Source organism: Giraffa tippelskirchi, chromosome 3 (genome assembly GCF_054371585.1).
Source record: "Giraffa tippelskirchi isolate mGirTip1 chromosome 3, T2T-mGirTip1v1.2.pri, whole genome shotgun sequence".
In the NCBI taxonomy this organism is placed as follows: domain Eukaryota; kingdom Metazoa; phylum Chordata; class Mammalia; order Artiodactyla; family Giraffidae; genus Giraffa; species Giraffa tippelskirchi.
In genome coordinates, this window is record NC_137277.1 from 4,923,542 (window position 1) to 4,939,533 (window position 15,992).

The 15,992-nt window shown below is 54.5% G+C and overlaps 1 protein-coding gene across 7 annotated transcripts in view; it reads right to left on the bottom strand.

Moving 5' to 3' along the window:
• LOC145542457 (uncharacterized) overlaps positions 1-15,735 on the bottom strand; it is a 209,578-nt gene extending 193,843 nt beyond the window's left edge. For 5 of the 7 annotated variants that reach the window (XR_014079863.1, XR_014079865.1, XR_014079862.1 and 2 more), the window contains exon 1: positions 15,193-15,735. The gene's annotated coding sequence lies outside the window, so the exon portion shown is untranslated. Of the gene's footprint in view, positions 1-9,135; positions 10,608-14,860; positions 15,084-15,192 lie in introns of those variants that run through there. The other 2 variants (XR_014079861.1, XR_014079870.1) reach the window with 2 other exon arrangements.
• Between the last annotated feature and the right edge of the window lie 257 nt (positions 15,736-15,992).

Sequence of the window (15,992 nt, forward strand, 5' to 3'; positions counted from 1 at the left end):
CAGGCAGGAATCCTGGCATGGGTTGCCATGTCCACCTCCAGGGCATCTTCCCGACCCAGGGATGGAACCAGTTATCTCCTGCATCCTCTTGCATTGCAGGCAGATTCTTTACCGCTGAGCCGCCTGGGAAGCCCCCAGCCTTCATAGGGGGCAAAAGAAAGCAAAAGGAGAAAGAAGCCCCTCGGACCTCTGCAGCCAACTGCCTGGAGCCCCGACTCCATGCTCGGTGAGCTGGTTCACCAACCGCCCATCGGGAGAAGTCGACCACCCAGGAGATGGGCACCTTGACTCCTGAGCCTCACTGCCTCTGCCCGCCCTCAGCAGGGTGGAACGGGCCAGAGGCTCTGCACAGAGACCCAGGTGCCTCCTGTGCTGGGCACCCGAGCACCCGGCCGCTGCGCCATGCGAGCGTGGACTCTGACCCCAGCCCTCAGGCTTGGGTGGGGGGCCTTCTCACTGTCCCCGGGCCCAGGGCAGGCTGCACGGTGGAGTACGGGCCCCCTGGGGGCTTCAGGAGCCAAGTCCATCCCCAGGGCCCAGCGCTCTGCCCCGAGAGGAGGGGGGAGTCCCGGGTTCGGGGCAGAGAGCTGGGTCGGGGCGGCCCTCTCTAAGGCTCTTCCTCGGCCACAGCTCCAGCGAGGCTCCCCAGTCCGCTTGTTTGCCTCTGCACCTGGGCGCCTCCCTCTCAACTACAACTGAGTTCACCAGCTCTGGCCTGTCTGCTGCTTGACCCCTGGAGCTGGTGCCCGTGGGTGCTGAGCACCCCCCTGCCAGAGGGTACACGCTGCCAGGGACACAGGGCAGATGGTGACGCTTGGCTTCAGCCCCCAGCACCTGCAGCATGTCCTGGCCCCGCCGGGGAGGGAGCGGGCGAGACCACAAGCGCGGCCCGTGCAGGGAGGCAAGGCCGGGGGCGGCCTCAGCTCCACGGTGATCTCGGCCTCTGCCCACCCCCCAGCTGCCCTCCTCCCGCTCTGCACCCTCCGCCCGGCCTCCAGCTTGGAGCAGACAGAGGCCTCAGAAGCAGACACAGAGGGGCTGCAGGCACCCGCAGGCCTCTGCTGGGCGATGCTGGGGAGGCGCTTTCCTTCCCTGAGCCGAGCGTGCCAGGTCTGGAGGATGCAATGAGGACCGAGACATCCACACACATGCGGATCCACAAAGGACAGTCCAGCATGGACAGCCAGTCAAGGAAACGTCTCGTTTACAGGACGGAGTGCAAAGCTTGAAACCATGTACTGCAAAAAGGCTACCCCAGATAGTAAGTCTTCCCTGGTGGCTCCGTGCTAAAGAATCTGCCTGGCAATGCAGGAGACTCGAGTTCAATCCCTGGGTTGGCAACATCCCCTGGAGAAGCAAATGACAACCCGCTCCAGGATTCTGGCCTGGAGAATCCCCAGGACAGAGGGGCCTGGCCAGCTACAGTCCACAGGGTCGCAATGAGTCGGACACGACTGAGCCATGGGGCAGGCACGCACCAGACAGCTGGGGCTACAGCCGCCTGAGGAGGCTGGGGGTGCTCACCCCCCACATTCCCCTAGACGGGATTCACGCCGACCGAGTGCATACACCCACACACAACACACTCCTAGATGGGGCGAGCGTGCACACACACACAGGCACACAGCCAGGTGGCTAAATGTATCCCAGACGTCTGCTACCCAAAGTCCCTTGTACCGAGCATCTTCTAAACAAGCACACACAGTTGGGGCCCCACAGTGGGTGAGGTGTTTTTATTTTTAATCCAAGTAGGTAAGGGAAAGAAACCAGCAATTTCTCCCTGGCAGATCGAGACAGACTTGCCAAAGAGCATCTCAGCGATTTAGAGGGGAGTCGAGAGGTGATTTTAGCGGAGTTAGAACCACAGCCCCATGCCAAGATTCCCCCCTAAAATTAAAATGATAAGATGCCAATTCTTAACCCTCCAGCACCAACCCTGCCCAAGCCCCCTCCCAGGCTCCTCAGAAGCGCCCCCATCTCCAGCACGAGGTCTCTGCCGGTCTCCCCGTGGGGGCTGGAAATAAAGGGAGTTTTGTCCTTCTCTCGCGGGTCTGAGTGAGTTTATCTGACACTCCAGCAGGCTTTGTAAACCGAGTGTCCCAGGATAAACGCTCCCTTAAGAGTGGCTTGGCCCGGGACAGGGGGACCCTCTCCAGAGGAGAATGGGGAACTTGTTCCAATGGTCTTTTAATACGGGGGGCGGGGTGTCACCGAGGACAGCCTCCAACAGACTCTCACAGAAGGGTCTCTGTCCGGGGCGACAATGGAGAGAATTCTTAAAGACATGGATGCTGAAAGGGGGGAGGATTTTTTTTTCCTAAGAGGAAGGGAGAGAGGTCAGGACAGGAAGGGGAGGGGGCGTGGGGAGGACGTCTCACTTCCCAGAACAATCCAGGTTGTAGGAAGACATTTAAGCCTGAGAACAGGGCGCAGGCCAGCAGAGCATGGGCCCCACGAGCAGAATTCTACTCAAACCTGTTTGCTTTAACGGCTCCCCGTCTGGGAGCCTCCCAAACCCAGGATGTGAACCCACCAGCAGGCAGAAAAGAAGCGCGTCTTGTTTTTTCCTACGTGAAGGGCGTCTATTCCATCATCAGCCCTTGGAAGGCAGACTGAGTCCAAACATTCACTCCGGAAAGTGGGAGGCAAGGGTGCCCGAAGGCCCTTAGAGAAACAAAAATCTCTCCATCCACAGGGTGAGGCGGGTCATTTGCTTTTTTGAAAAGAATATTTTACTGTTTTTTTTTAATTTATTTTTTTTGGCCGCACCACATGCCGGATCTTAGTTCCCCAACCAGGGACCGAACCCTCGGCCCCTGCGGTGGAAGCGCAGAGCCTGAACCACTGGACTGCCAGGGAACTCCCGTTTACCCTTCGAGCTGCTGATGTTGGTACAAGGTCACCCTAACAGATTTCCAGGGACATCCCAAACTATCACCAAGGATGTTTCATAAGACGGCCCACGAGCCTGCTGTACGTTCTGACTTCATTTAACCTGCGCCGAGTGCTTCTCCAACAAGCGAAGATGCACACGAGCTGGGGTGGTGTGAGCACTGGCCGGGGCCGGGAGTCTCTTGTTGCCTGCGTTGCTCGGGGCATCCGCCCAAAACAGCGAGGGAAACAAGCGGAAACACCCTCTGTGCTGAAATTTATCAAGGAGCGGCTCAGTCCACGTGTAAGGTCCGGAGGGAGGGAACTGAGGACCCAGATGTCCCCAAACCGTAAGGCAAAGTAAGAGGCTGAGATGGGCAAAACCCAGGGCTCTCGGCAGAGCAACCGTTGTGTGGCACAAAGGGGGAGTAGAGTGCTCAGGACCACAGCAAGCGAAGACCAGTTACACCTTCTGAAAGCAAGAGACTTGCAGCTGTTTTTCTAAGAGAATGTGCTGGCATCCTCTAGACGGAGTCCATGGACCCAGCACCCACAGATGTGCTGTTGAGGTCGCCTAGACGGAGTCCGTGGACCCAGCACCCACAGACACGGTGTTGGGGTCCCCTAGACGGAGTCTGCGGAGGCAGCGCCCACAGACACAGAGCAGCTAGATGACAGAGCTGCGTGAGCCTTGGGCCAGTCAGACTGCTGAGCACACGTGGTCTGTACTGGAGTTGGCATCAGCCCAGGTGCTCTGAGATCAGACTGCACACACTTCAGATTTCACTGAAGAAAAAAGACCCATGCACGCAAAACAATAAACACTATTAGCAGGCAGCATATACTGTTATGGGGCTGCCCTGGTGGCTCAGTAGTAAAGAACCTGCCTGCCAATGCAGGAGACTCAGGTTCGATCCCTGGGTTGGGAGGATCCTCTGGAGAAGGAAACGGCAACCTCCAATATTCCTGTCTGGAACATCCCATGGACAGAGGAGTCTGGTGGGCTACAGTCCACGGGGTCATAAAAGAGTCGAACACAACAACAATATATAATGTTATAGGTTGTCAGGGCTACAGAAGCTCAGGGAAGGGAAGGATTGTCTGAAAAAGATAACACTGCAAAAGCAGACAGTTAGCAGCCTGTGGGTGAGTTTATTCAAGCCTAATCTGGCAACTACTGGACCAGAATACTGGATTCCTGTACCCTCCCAACCACACCAGTTAAAAGGTTGTTTGTGCGAAAGACAGAGTACACGGCGGCTGAGTGAGAGCGGCTTAGACGGGGCAATGTTCCCGCCTGGTCCTCATCACACTTGATGGTGACGATGGCACAACTCAGTCGTTCAGCCATGTCGGACTCTGCGACCCTGTGGACTATAACCTGCCAGGCCCCTGTGTCCATAGGATTCTCCAGGCAAGAATACCGGAGTGGGTTCCCATGCCCTCTTCCAGGGGATCTTTCCGACCCAAGGATTGAACCCGAATCTCTTACATCTCCTATGTTGGCAGGCAGATTCTTTACCACTAATGCCACCTGGGAAGCCCACCGCATCGGGGAGCTCACCTCAGTTTCCAAGTATAACATCAGAAGGGCATGCCTAGCTGTGGGTCTGCTCTGAAAACTCACTAAAGCTTTGCACTCATGGAGTAAAGCGCACACAGCTCTGTCCAGGAAATTCAAGTTAGCATCCTCAACACAGCATTTCCATTGAATGCCTTCACGATGCTCCAGCCCACTTTCCTGTCCCACTCAAACACATGCACCTACCCTTCCAAGCCTTCTTCATCGAGGACTCCGGGCCCTCCCCACAATCCCCATTCTACATGCTCACAATTGTGGGAGATGGAAGACATGATGGTAACCCAACTCAGCACACCCTGGGCTCTGCATCCTCCATGGGATTTCAGCAACAAGGGGTACGATGCCCATGCCTGGTCTGGACAGGGGCACCTCCTAAGCAGAGAGAGTCAGGACCATCCTATGGGAAAACGTGCTGGTCTGAAAAACAAGCAGATCTGCATCTGAATCCTGATCCGTGCTAGCCATTGGGGTGTGCAGTGACTTGTAGCTCTCCAAACCTGATGTTACATCTGAAGAGAGGATCGTGAGGACAGCAAAGCAGATGAATTAGAACTAGGGGACCAACCTAGAACTTGGGGGGTAGCTCCTGAGAATTCATCGGGGAAACTCCAGTAGATGCATCTCTCAATGAATTGTTGGTGTTAACCTTCTTCACGCTGAGTTCCCTGCTGTCGTCTCTGCAGAGGAGAGCAAAGTCTATTTCCAGCTCTGCTCCTGAAAGGATTCTGGCCTCACCTCCAACAGGAGTAGGAGGAGGAAGCACTGTTTTAGACTTGAGCAAACTCCAGGAGATAGTGAAGGACAGGGGAGCCTGGCGTGCTGCAGTCCGTGGGGCCTCAAAGAGGCAGACACGACTCAGTGACTGAACAGCAGCGACAAAGCATTTCCCAGAAGAAGCAGGAAGCCAAGGTTGCAACTACGAGCTGGACAAAGACAGTCACGTGCCAACCTGGAAGCAGATGGCTTCTGGCTCTGCTGCTGGCCAGCAAGGTGACTTCGGACAAGTAACCTACTTCCTGGAAGCCTCAGTTTCCTCATCTATTAAATGGGGCAATGGGACGTGGATCGCCTTCCCCACCCCCACCCCCTGCACTTCTCCACCCTCCCTAAAAAGGCTGTCCATATTCCCGAGCTGAAACCATCTATCACTTAATGAGCTTTTCTACCGACAGTGAATGAGGATGGATAGGAGTACCTGTCAGTAAGGGCGGGAGGGTTTCCTTTAAGAGTTCTACAACCAGTGAGCATGAGTCACAGCTCCTCAAACAATGGTTACCTGTATAAGGAAAACGCGGTCCCCCACCTTGAGCTCAGGCTTACCTGGTGGCTCAGTAGTAAAGAATCCACCTGCCAACGCAGGAGACACGAGACATGGGTTCATTCCCTGGGTTGGCAAGATCCCCGGAGAAGGAAATGGCAGTCCACTCCAGTATTCTTGCCTGGGATAATCCCATGAACAGAAAAGCCTGGTGGGTTACAGTCCAGGGGTAGCAAAGAGTCAGACATGACTGAGTGCGCACACACACACACATACACACACACACACACACACACACAGCCCTTGAGCCCAACAGCTTGGAAAGCACAGCTGTGTCTCTTCCAAGCAGCCCCCAGAAGTTGGGATACAAGTTGGACCAGGGATGTACAAACACAATGGAACCATCTAAGTTGATTCACTTGGGTGGCTGCCCCAGGGTGAGCCCGTCATTTGGTTAAAACGGGGAGCACCATCTCCTCCCTGAGCTGCCAAACACAAGAGCCTGGCGAGAAGTCTGCAGCTCCCATCGCGGGGCTTCTCATATCAAGCAAGGGACCCCTCAGCTGCCACTGCTCAAGAGATGCTCAGTTAGGAAAGGAGTTTGTCTTCACTCTGAAGAAATCTCAGGGAGAGGTGCCATTCCATGCACCAGGCTGCCATTCCAGGAACAAGGGGTGGACACTGTGAGGCTGGACTTCCTGGCTCCCCGATAGAGTGAGATGATGTCTCGTGAAAAAACAGACTCTCGGGTTCAGCAGTTCAAAGGAGAGAACTTCGGAGGTTCATTCCTGTCTCAGGCTCCACGATCAGTCAGCCCTGTGCTCTCCCAGCTCCTACGCATCCCGAGGTGAAGAGGACCAATTCCTTGCTCCCGCCACAGACTGCTGTGCTGCATCATCCAGGAGCCCAGCCGTCCACAGTAAACATCCGGGGCCGACTCTCTGCATCCTCCCACCTTGGCTCTGGGGAGAGAAGGGCCTCCATCCACAGATGCAGGTGTGGGGCACGGGAGCAAAGGACGCAATCGGCGTGCTCCCTCTCCCGGCCACGGGGACGGGTCCAGGGCTGAGTGCACTTCCGGGGCTGTCCCTTGGGGATGCTGAGACAAAGGCATCTTCCTTCTTCCTCTGGGTCCACCGAGGCAGGGGGCCTGCCCAGGCTTCTGCTCTTTCTGCTTCCACGAGAGATGAAAAGAACTGGAGAAAAACACAAAGCCAAGAAGATCCCCAAAAGCACAACACCCAGACTTCTCAGTTAGGTGGACACCCTCAAACTCCATGGTTTCAGGATGGAAACCTGGTTTCTCTACAAATGGCAACCAAAATTGACCCACCTAAAAATACCCTTCTTTTCTGGATGAGGAAATTAAAAGACACCTGCCCCTTTCCAGTAGTCATGTAGAGATGTGACAGTTGTACCATAAAGAAGGCTGAACTCTGAAGAAATGATGCTTTCAAACTGTGGTGCTGGAGAAGACTCTTGAGAGTCCCTTGGACTGCAAGGAGATCAAACCAGTCAGTCCTAAAGGAAATCAACCTTGAATATTCATTGGAAGGACTGATGCTGAGCTGAAGCTCCAATACTTTGGCGACCTGATGCGAAGAGCTGATTCACTGCAAAGGACCATGATGGTGGGAAAGACTGATGGCAGGAGGAGACGGGGGTGACAGAGGATGAGATGGTTGGATGGCATCATCGACTCGGTGGGCATGAATGTGAGCAAACTCTGGAGACAGTGAAGGACAGGGAAGCCTGGTGTGCTGCAGTCCACGGGGTCACAAAGAGTTGGCCAGGGCTCAGTGACTGAACAACAACTACAGGTGAGGAACTGAATGCAGAGAGGCTCAGCAACTTGTACAAAGTCACAAAAAGGCACTGGTGATGGGGGCGGGATAGGACCCCAGTGCTGGGCACGAGCCATAACCTGTCTTGGAACCAGGGCTTCATCCTGTAAAGCTCTGGGGCTGTAAGGATGCTCCTTCAACTCTCAAAGGCCCAGATGTCAGAGATGAGAGTGCCTGCATCCAGAGCTGTGAAGACCAAGGAAAACAGGCTCTAGACCACCTGCTCCCACTTGCCTGAGGCTGGCTTCTCTCTCTTCCCAACATAACATCACTGACCTGGGAGCCGGCGCTGGCCGGTGGCTCTAACTTTTCACACCCTTACACAGGGCTGCAGAAGGAAGAGGGAACAGGCGAATTTCAACGGCCAGTTTGGCCAGTGAGGAGAGCCATACCAGCAGCTCCCCAAGTCAGCACCCTACAGACAGATGCCCATGATGATGGGGCAGAGACAAACATCTGGAAAAGAGGAAAGATCCAGGTTCACACACAGGGCAGGGGGTCAGGATGGGGGCCAGGATGAAAGAGAGCAGCGGGAAGCGATGAGTAAAGCGGTTCCAGGAAAGGCGGAAAAGCCCAGTGGCCGGGGCGGAACGCGAAGCCGGGACCGACTCAGCTCCCTGGTTAACCGCACTCCTGGGGCCCACTTAGGAAACTTAATTAAAATGCCCAAACCTCTACATTTCCCAACTGGCTTGCCAGTGGCCATGGGTTCCCTTCAACTCAGAGAAACTCCCTCTGCCTGACCGTGGGCAGACGTCTGATGAGAAGCCAGAGGAGGCAAAGTCACGGGCAAGGGTCACCGGCCGGGGTCACACAAAGGGGCTTCCCTGGTGGCTCAGACAGGGAAAGAATCTGCCTGCATTGCAGGAGACCTGGGTTGCATGCCTGGGCCGGGAAGATCCCCTGGAGGAGGGTATGGCAACCCACTCCAGTGTTCTTGCCTGGAGAATCCCATGGACAGAGGAGCCTGGTGGGCTGCAGTCGATGGGGTCCCAAAGAGTCGAACACAACTGAGCACACACACAGGAAGGCACCGCTCCTCAAAGAAAAGAGAGTCTCCTCCCGGGCTTGGGACAACCCTGCTCTGTCACCCCAGCCACAGTGATAACAGCTCTGTCTTTTGCTGCTTAATTTAAAAAAAAAAAATCATTTTTAAATTGCAATGAAAAAAATAAAAAACGAAAAAGAACCACGTTCATGGTGGCTCCAGAGACACAAGGTTGCTTTCCACCCACCACCTAGGGGAAAGTGCAGAGGTCGAGAGAGACAAAGGAGCCCAAACTGGGGGAGCAAACACACAGGGCCCCGGGGGTCAATAAAGCCTCTCAGCACCAGTGTCCCCACCCCAACCCTACCTTGAGGCCGGACACACGTGTTTGGGACATCTGACGACAAACAGGATCAGACAGACAGAGCTTTCAGGGCCTGCTCACAGCTTCAGGAAGAAAACTCCAGACCAGAGAGGGGCATCTGGACCCAGGTACTGACCCCGGCTCCACTGGAGTCGCTACAGAGACCTGACATCTGACCGCCAGCCTCAAAAGGGCACTTCTAGGTCACATGACTACACAGAAAAGGGATCCACGAAAAAGTCATTGTTTTTTTCAAAAAAACCTACATACGGCAAACTTCATATATAAAATTTGAACACGTGGGACACGTGAACAGAGAGGATTCACCCCAAAGTTCCCTCAAATCATGACTACTCTCTCTGTCTACCCCCACCAGCGCTTCCAGAATACTCCCTTGTCACTGGAGTTAGAGGCTGGCTCTCCTGGGTGGGCATCTACCTCACTGTGCTTTAATATCTTCTTCTGGAAAAGGGGGGTGACACTTATGTCACCACGCTGAAGGTGGTACCCAATGGGGCAGTGACACAAAAGCACTGAAAAACTCCCAGTGCAAGGAACAGCCCATGTTTTAGGCAAAGGCAATGGGTCTGAAAACCATTAAAATCAGACTCTACCAGCCCCCAACGACTCAGCAAGTAATGAATCCTCCTACAATGCAGGAGACGCAGGAGATGCGGGTTCCATCCCTGGGTCAGGAAGATCCCCTGGAAGAGGAAATGGCCACCCATTCCAGTCTTCTTGCCTGGAAAACCCCACGCACAGAGGAGCCTGGTGGGCTACAGTCGAAAGGGTGGTAAGAATTGAACACAACTGAACACATCAATATATGAACACATATAGTGGGTCTGAAAACCATTAAAATCAGAGCCTATAGGAGGCACTTTCCAAGCACCTGGGAGCCTCCCGGACCTGAGGAGACCCAGAACTGCAGTCCCTTAGTCATTCAGCCGAACGCGGCGCGTCTGCTTTTACTGACTCCAGAAGGTACCTGGTTTCAGGCCTTCTGTGCAGAAACCTGTACGAACACACCAAATACGGGAGGAGGTGATGATTCACGTCACAAAAAGGATTCTTTGACAGGAACTTGCCACTTCAGCATTCCTGAAGCTTACAAACTTCCTCCAGGCCTTTCGCACATCTTGTGATCAACCAAGATTGGTTGCGTATAGACATTTTTCCAGGCACAAACCGAGTCTGTAGGGTAAGCGAGGCTGGGTGGTTTGGAACAGACTGTCCTTCGCCAATGGCATAGTTCAAAGAACAAGAAATTCACCCAGGACCATCCCCCTCCCGTCAAAGGAGCCGAGAGCAACTCTCCTGTGACGGCGTGGGTTCCCACTAGACGTGGGGACCCCAGGCAGGCCGTGTCGAGGGCCGACACGGCCTAGGCCCACGCTGGTGAGGGAGAGAAGTAGCAGGGCCTGCCTAGGCACACAGACAAACATCCCGGGGGTCTGCCTTTTAAGGGGCATCTTCCCGGCTCCTGCGGAAACTCACGAACCGCAGAGGAGAGGCTGAAGATCTTACTCCTGAAGCCCAGAACTGCAGCTCTTCATCCTTCACCCAAACGCAGCCCCTTCTGCCTTAACCACCTACAAAGGGCAGCCGATTTCAAGACTTCCAGGTCACAGTCTGTGCCAGCAAAACCAGTCAAGTACATGCAGGCACCACATCAGGTAGAGGTAAGCCGGGAAGACTTCCTGAAAGAGGAGGAAGACAGAGAAGCTCTGTGGCTGGGTACCCTTGAGAGGGAAAAGGCTCAATTCCGGTTGTAGCTGGCCAAGAAGTCAACCAACTCCCTGTTTCTTCAAGTGTCCATCTGTGGCCCAGGGAGCTGGTTAAAAATGCACATCTCTGAGCACCATCCCCACCCCCCACTTACCAAAACAGAACCTCTAAAGGTAGGGGAGGGTGGGATGGTTGCTAAGAATAGTCATTTTTTTTTTAAACCAAATTCGCCAAGCAATTCATTTTTTATGCAAACCACAGGGTACAGGCCAGGGGGACACTCCTTGGGAGCAGTTGGTCTGGGAAGAGCTGGCAGGGAGGGCCCTCTAGGAGTCACCGAGCAGAGGAAGAAGGCGGGTGTAGACAGAGGGCTATTCCAGGCAGGACTGTTTAGCTCCAGCATCCCGAAGCCCTCTCCCACCGAGACTTCCTGTTATGATCCTCACTGGAGCTGGCTGGTGAGAGAACACGTCTGTGCCAGGGCCCTGGGGCGGGGTGGGGGGGAGAGGGGATGACCATCTTTCCGTTTACAAGCTATAATAGGAAGGCTGCTCGGGAGCATAAGAAAAATCAAGTCTAGGCGACCCTGACAGTAACCGAGAAACTCTATCAGGATGACAGAAACTTGTCTAGTTGAGAGTTAAGTAACCTCAAAACTTCCTCATCCCAAGCAAACATCACCTCTCTACGTGCAGGCAACCAGCCGCACCTGGAGAAGACAGCCCAGGTTTGCGTGTGTATTGTCGGGGGAAGCTCTGGGCTGCTGCGGTCTCTGATGCAGGGAGAAGGAACTCTTTCATGGAGCTCCTCAACTCCACACAAGGGCTCTCTTATGCAAAGACGCTGGGCCAGCTTCCATTCACAGCGGTCGCTTCCAAACACCCCTCCAGGCTGGCTCTGCTCACCCCGAAAGAAGAGGGGGACCCCTCTGCAGCCCAAGACGGCTGGATGAAAACTTCATTCCATCCCGAGGAACGAACTGCAGCCTGTGTTCCTTTAGACCTGCTCGGATCACCAGGAAACTCTGCCTTACTGGGTTTGCACACTTAGCAGCTGACACACCTGCTGCTCAGGCGGCGTGAGTCACCCTCCAGGCAGTGCACCCCGGACTCCCTGACAATGGGGGGTTCCAGGCTTGGCGGCGGGCTCTCACGCAACCCAGATGACACCCTCCATCTCCTCCCCACCCCCCATGACAGGTCAGGACAGATCAGGCTGTAACCCAACTTCTACTGGAAGCACTCACTCCCAGGGAAGGTCCACAGAGGAAGGAGAGGGTAGATGGAGATGCTCCACTCGCTCATGATCAAGAGTCCTCTCCCCTCTACACCCTAGAGGGGCTCATCTGCCCTGCCGGCCATAAATAGGGAGGAGGGGGCAAGTTAACCTGCGGGAGAAGATGGAACAGACTTCTCAATTTTAAACCTCCAAAATAAAGACGGTCTGCCAAGATGCACAAGCTTTAGCACTCCCCGCAAAGCACAGCGCCTACGGTCAATGATCCTGTATTGGATACTTGAGGGCCTCCCTGATGGCTCAATGGTATAGAATCCGTCTGCAATGCAGGAGCCGAAGGAGCCGCAGGTTTGACTCCTGGGCCAGGATGATCCCCTGAAGGAGGAAATGGCAACCCACTCCAGTATTCCTGCCTGAAAAATCTCAGGGACAGAGGAGCCTGGCGGACTACAGTCCATGGGGTCGCAAAGAGTCAGACACAACTGAGTGACTGAGTATGTAGGCACTGGACATTTGAAAATTTGCTAAGAGGATAGCTCTTCTGTTAACTGCTTTTGCTGTCAAAAAATGATAAAACAGTAAATAAGAGGGTGGAAGAAAATTTTGGAGGTGATGGGTATGTTTATGGCATGGACTGTGGTGTCAGTTTCACAGTGTACATTTATGACCAAACTCACCGAGTTATCGACATGAAACACGTATGGCTTTTTTTATGTCAATCATCCCTCAAGTAAGTGGTTTTTAAAGAAGACAGCCTGCTGAATCACTCTCAATATTCACGTTTTTACATGACAGCACTTTCTGCCATTTAGGATCCTGACACAGATCGTGGACCAGAAAAAAAGACATTACTGGGACAACTGGGAAAATGTGAATAAGGCCTAAAGATAGATTCAAAGTATTCTATTACTATTAATCCTTGCTCGGATCATCTCACTGTGGATCTATAAGATATTAACACACAAGGAGGCTAGGTGAAGGGTATAAGGGAACTCCGTGTATTATTTTTGCAACTTTCCCCAAAATCTAGACTTCCATCAAAATTGAAAGTTGATAATAGGGCTTCCCTTGTGGCTCAATGATAAAGAATCCACCTGCCAGTGCAGGAGACACGGGTTCGTTCCCTGATCCCAAGAGGATCCCACATGCCTCGGAGAAGCTAAGCCCACGCGCTGCAACTATTGAGCCTGTGCCCAGAGCCCAGAAGCCACAACTACTGAGCCCACACACCCGGAGCCTGGGCTCCACAACAAGAGAAGCACCGCAATGAGAATCCCACGTACCATGACTAGAGGGTAGCCCCCACTCACAGCAACTAGAGAAAAGCCTGCCCAGCAACAAAGACCCAGCACAGCCAAAAATAAATCTAAATAAACGAGTTTTTTAAACAGTTAGTAATAATTTGTAAAAGGGCAGCATTTTAAATCCAGCTTCCTCGTAAATCTTAATCTCTGGTATTTCTAAAATAATTTCAATCCCAGCCCTGAAGGCAAATTTTAAGTTAGTCTCATAGCCATTGCTGATCAATTCTTTGCTTTAGGAAAAACAAAAGGCAACAAAACACTGCACTCACTCAGTGAGCACTGTCTGGGCTCCTACTGTATCCTGGCTCCCAGCTGCAGTCTTCCTCCAAGCCCACCTGGTAAAGGTCCATCAAGAAGGGCACTCCTTTTATTTTAGGCATGACTGATTTAGAGCAAAGAGTGACTTCTGGGAATTTTCCAAAGGAAATAATTCAAAATGTGGACAAATCCTTATGTACAAAAGACACTCACCAATGCATGACTTCAAAGGGTAAAAATTTGGAAATACCTCGGTGTCCAACAATGGGAGAATTGTCACGCAAACTATGATTCAGTGTCTGCAGCGAATACAGTCATTATGTGGGGAAATGTTCAAAAAAAAGCGAGGTGGGGGATAGAGCAGGAACCAATGTTGTATACATTGCAGGGGTTTCAGCAGTGAGGAAATATGTCAAATTGCCAGCATTACTGTGGGAAATGGGTGTTTCCTGCATTTTGCAATTTTTTTTTGTAGTTTTCTATAAAAGACAGAGGACAGCAGATTACTTTTAAAAATCAGATGGGGGTGCAGAGGTGGGCTTCCAGGCCATCAGTGGGACAATTTCAACAGCTCCTTTCCCAGAGAGGGTGGGCAGGAGCACAGGGTACACCCTGCATCAGGTAGGCAGTGCCAGGGACCCGGGTGTGGCCAGAACACTGCTCCCAGAGGAGGAGCAGAACCAACACATCATCTTTTTTCTTCCAGCGGCGCCTGGTTCTCCCACCTTCCCAAGCACGTGCTCACGGGAGGAACTGGCACCCAAGCGGGACCCGTGACAGCTCCCAGATGCGTTCTATGCAGAGGGGACCGCTGGACAGGAAACGGACCATCACAAACAGATTGCCGACAGGGCTGGAGGAGGGAAGGGAGGGAATCCCCACCAGGGAAAGCACCCCCAGGAAACCGTCTTCAGGGGAAAAGTCACAGGAGTTGAGGCCAAGTGCCAAAGGAAAAGTGAAAGGAGGCCCCAGGTTAATCCATACATCAAGGTGGCCTGGCTCAGTCATTCACTCAACAAACAAGTACTCGGAGCCTACTTGGTGACAAGGCAGGGCGCTGCTCTGAAAGGCGCCGGCACAAAAGGAGGAGGAGAGAGAGGAGCTGTGGATGCAGAAGCAGTTTGCTTTCAGTTCAGGACTCAAGCGGAAGCCCCCGCTCCTGAGGCTGGGGAGGAAACCTCTTCCACTAACAATCTGCATTGGTTGGGGGAGGGGGGGATTAGTAGCATTGGAGGGAATTCCTGACACCTCTCACCCATTCAGTGAACCCCCTGATGGGTGGCGCGGTCCTTGCAGTAAAGCCGCTCATCGGCGACCAGGACGGGGGACCGGAGACATCCCCCCCTCTCCCACACGGGGAGAGACACGCCAAGCGCTGCCTCTCGATCGCACTCTGGGTCGCCGGCGAGCAGATGTCGCGAGCTCACCGAGGTAACTGCCCCGCAGCGCGACGTGCTGAGAAGGTAGTAAGTGCCAAGGGGTCGGGCGGGGACCCCGAGGACGCGGACCTCTCCCCAGGCCGTGGCCCTGTCCCGCGGAGCGGCCGGCGGCTAGGCGGCGTTGGAAGGGCGATGAGCAGGGGCGCCCAGGGTAGGCGATGACCACGGGGAATCCGCTCCGCCTGGAGGCAGACGATGGCTAAAACGGCCTCTGAGAAGATGTCAATTACAAGAACAAAAACCTCAACCGCAAGACCTTCATAAAGCGATGTAGGGGGTCATATTATATCCCCTCTTCCCCGAATCGCGAGGAGACTTACCTCCAGGGAAGCGACCCGACTGCTGGGTAGCACGCACCAATCCACGGATGGAGACGAGGTCGTGGGTCATCAAGCCCGGCCGGGATGCACCAAGTAATCCACGGTAGAGGGTCCGGAGGCTCCTTCCCCATTTCCATCCAAGGCCAAAGAGCCGGCCGTCCCGGCGTCGGCGGCCGGGACCCGCGGAGATCGCGCGCGGGTTCGCCGGCCCGGGCTCCCCAGCGGCGCCCTGCCGACCCCGACGATGGCAGCCCGCCTCCCCGCGCTTGGAGAACACCCAGCCAGGACGCAGCAGCTCGTCTTTCTTCACCGCGTATCACCAGCGCGACCCCAGAAACCCCCGCCGGGAACCCCTCTGCCAAGCCCGGAGAAGCACCAGGGGCACTATGGTTCTCGGGTCTGCAGGTGCGCGGGGCCCGGGCGGCGTGGCGCGGGCGCCCGGCCGGCGAGAGAGACGCAGGTAAGAAGCGCCGAGCCACCGCTGTCCGCTGCAGGGTAAACGTACTCGTGATCGCAGCTCCGCGCCCGAGCCACCGCGCTCTCTACACTGTACCATCCGGCCCTTATATAGCGGCCGGGCCGGGGCGGGGCGGGCGGAGCGCGCCCAGGGGGCGGGGCGGAGCCGAACTGCTTCCCGGGAGATGGAGTTCTGTCTAAAGAGACCCTGATGCTGGGACAGGTTGAAGGCGGGAGGAGAAGGGGACGACAGAGGATGAGATGGCTGGATGGCATCACCGACTCAATGGACATGAGTTTGAGTGAGCTCCGGGAGTTGGTGATGGACAGGGAGGCCTGGCGTG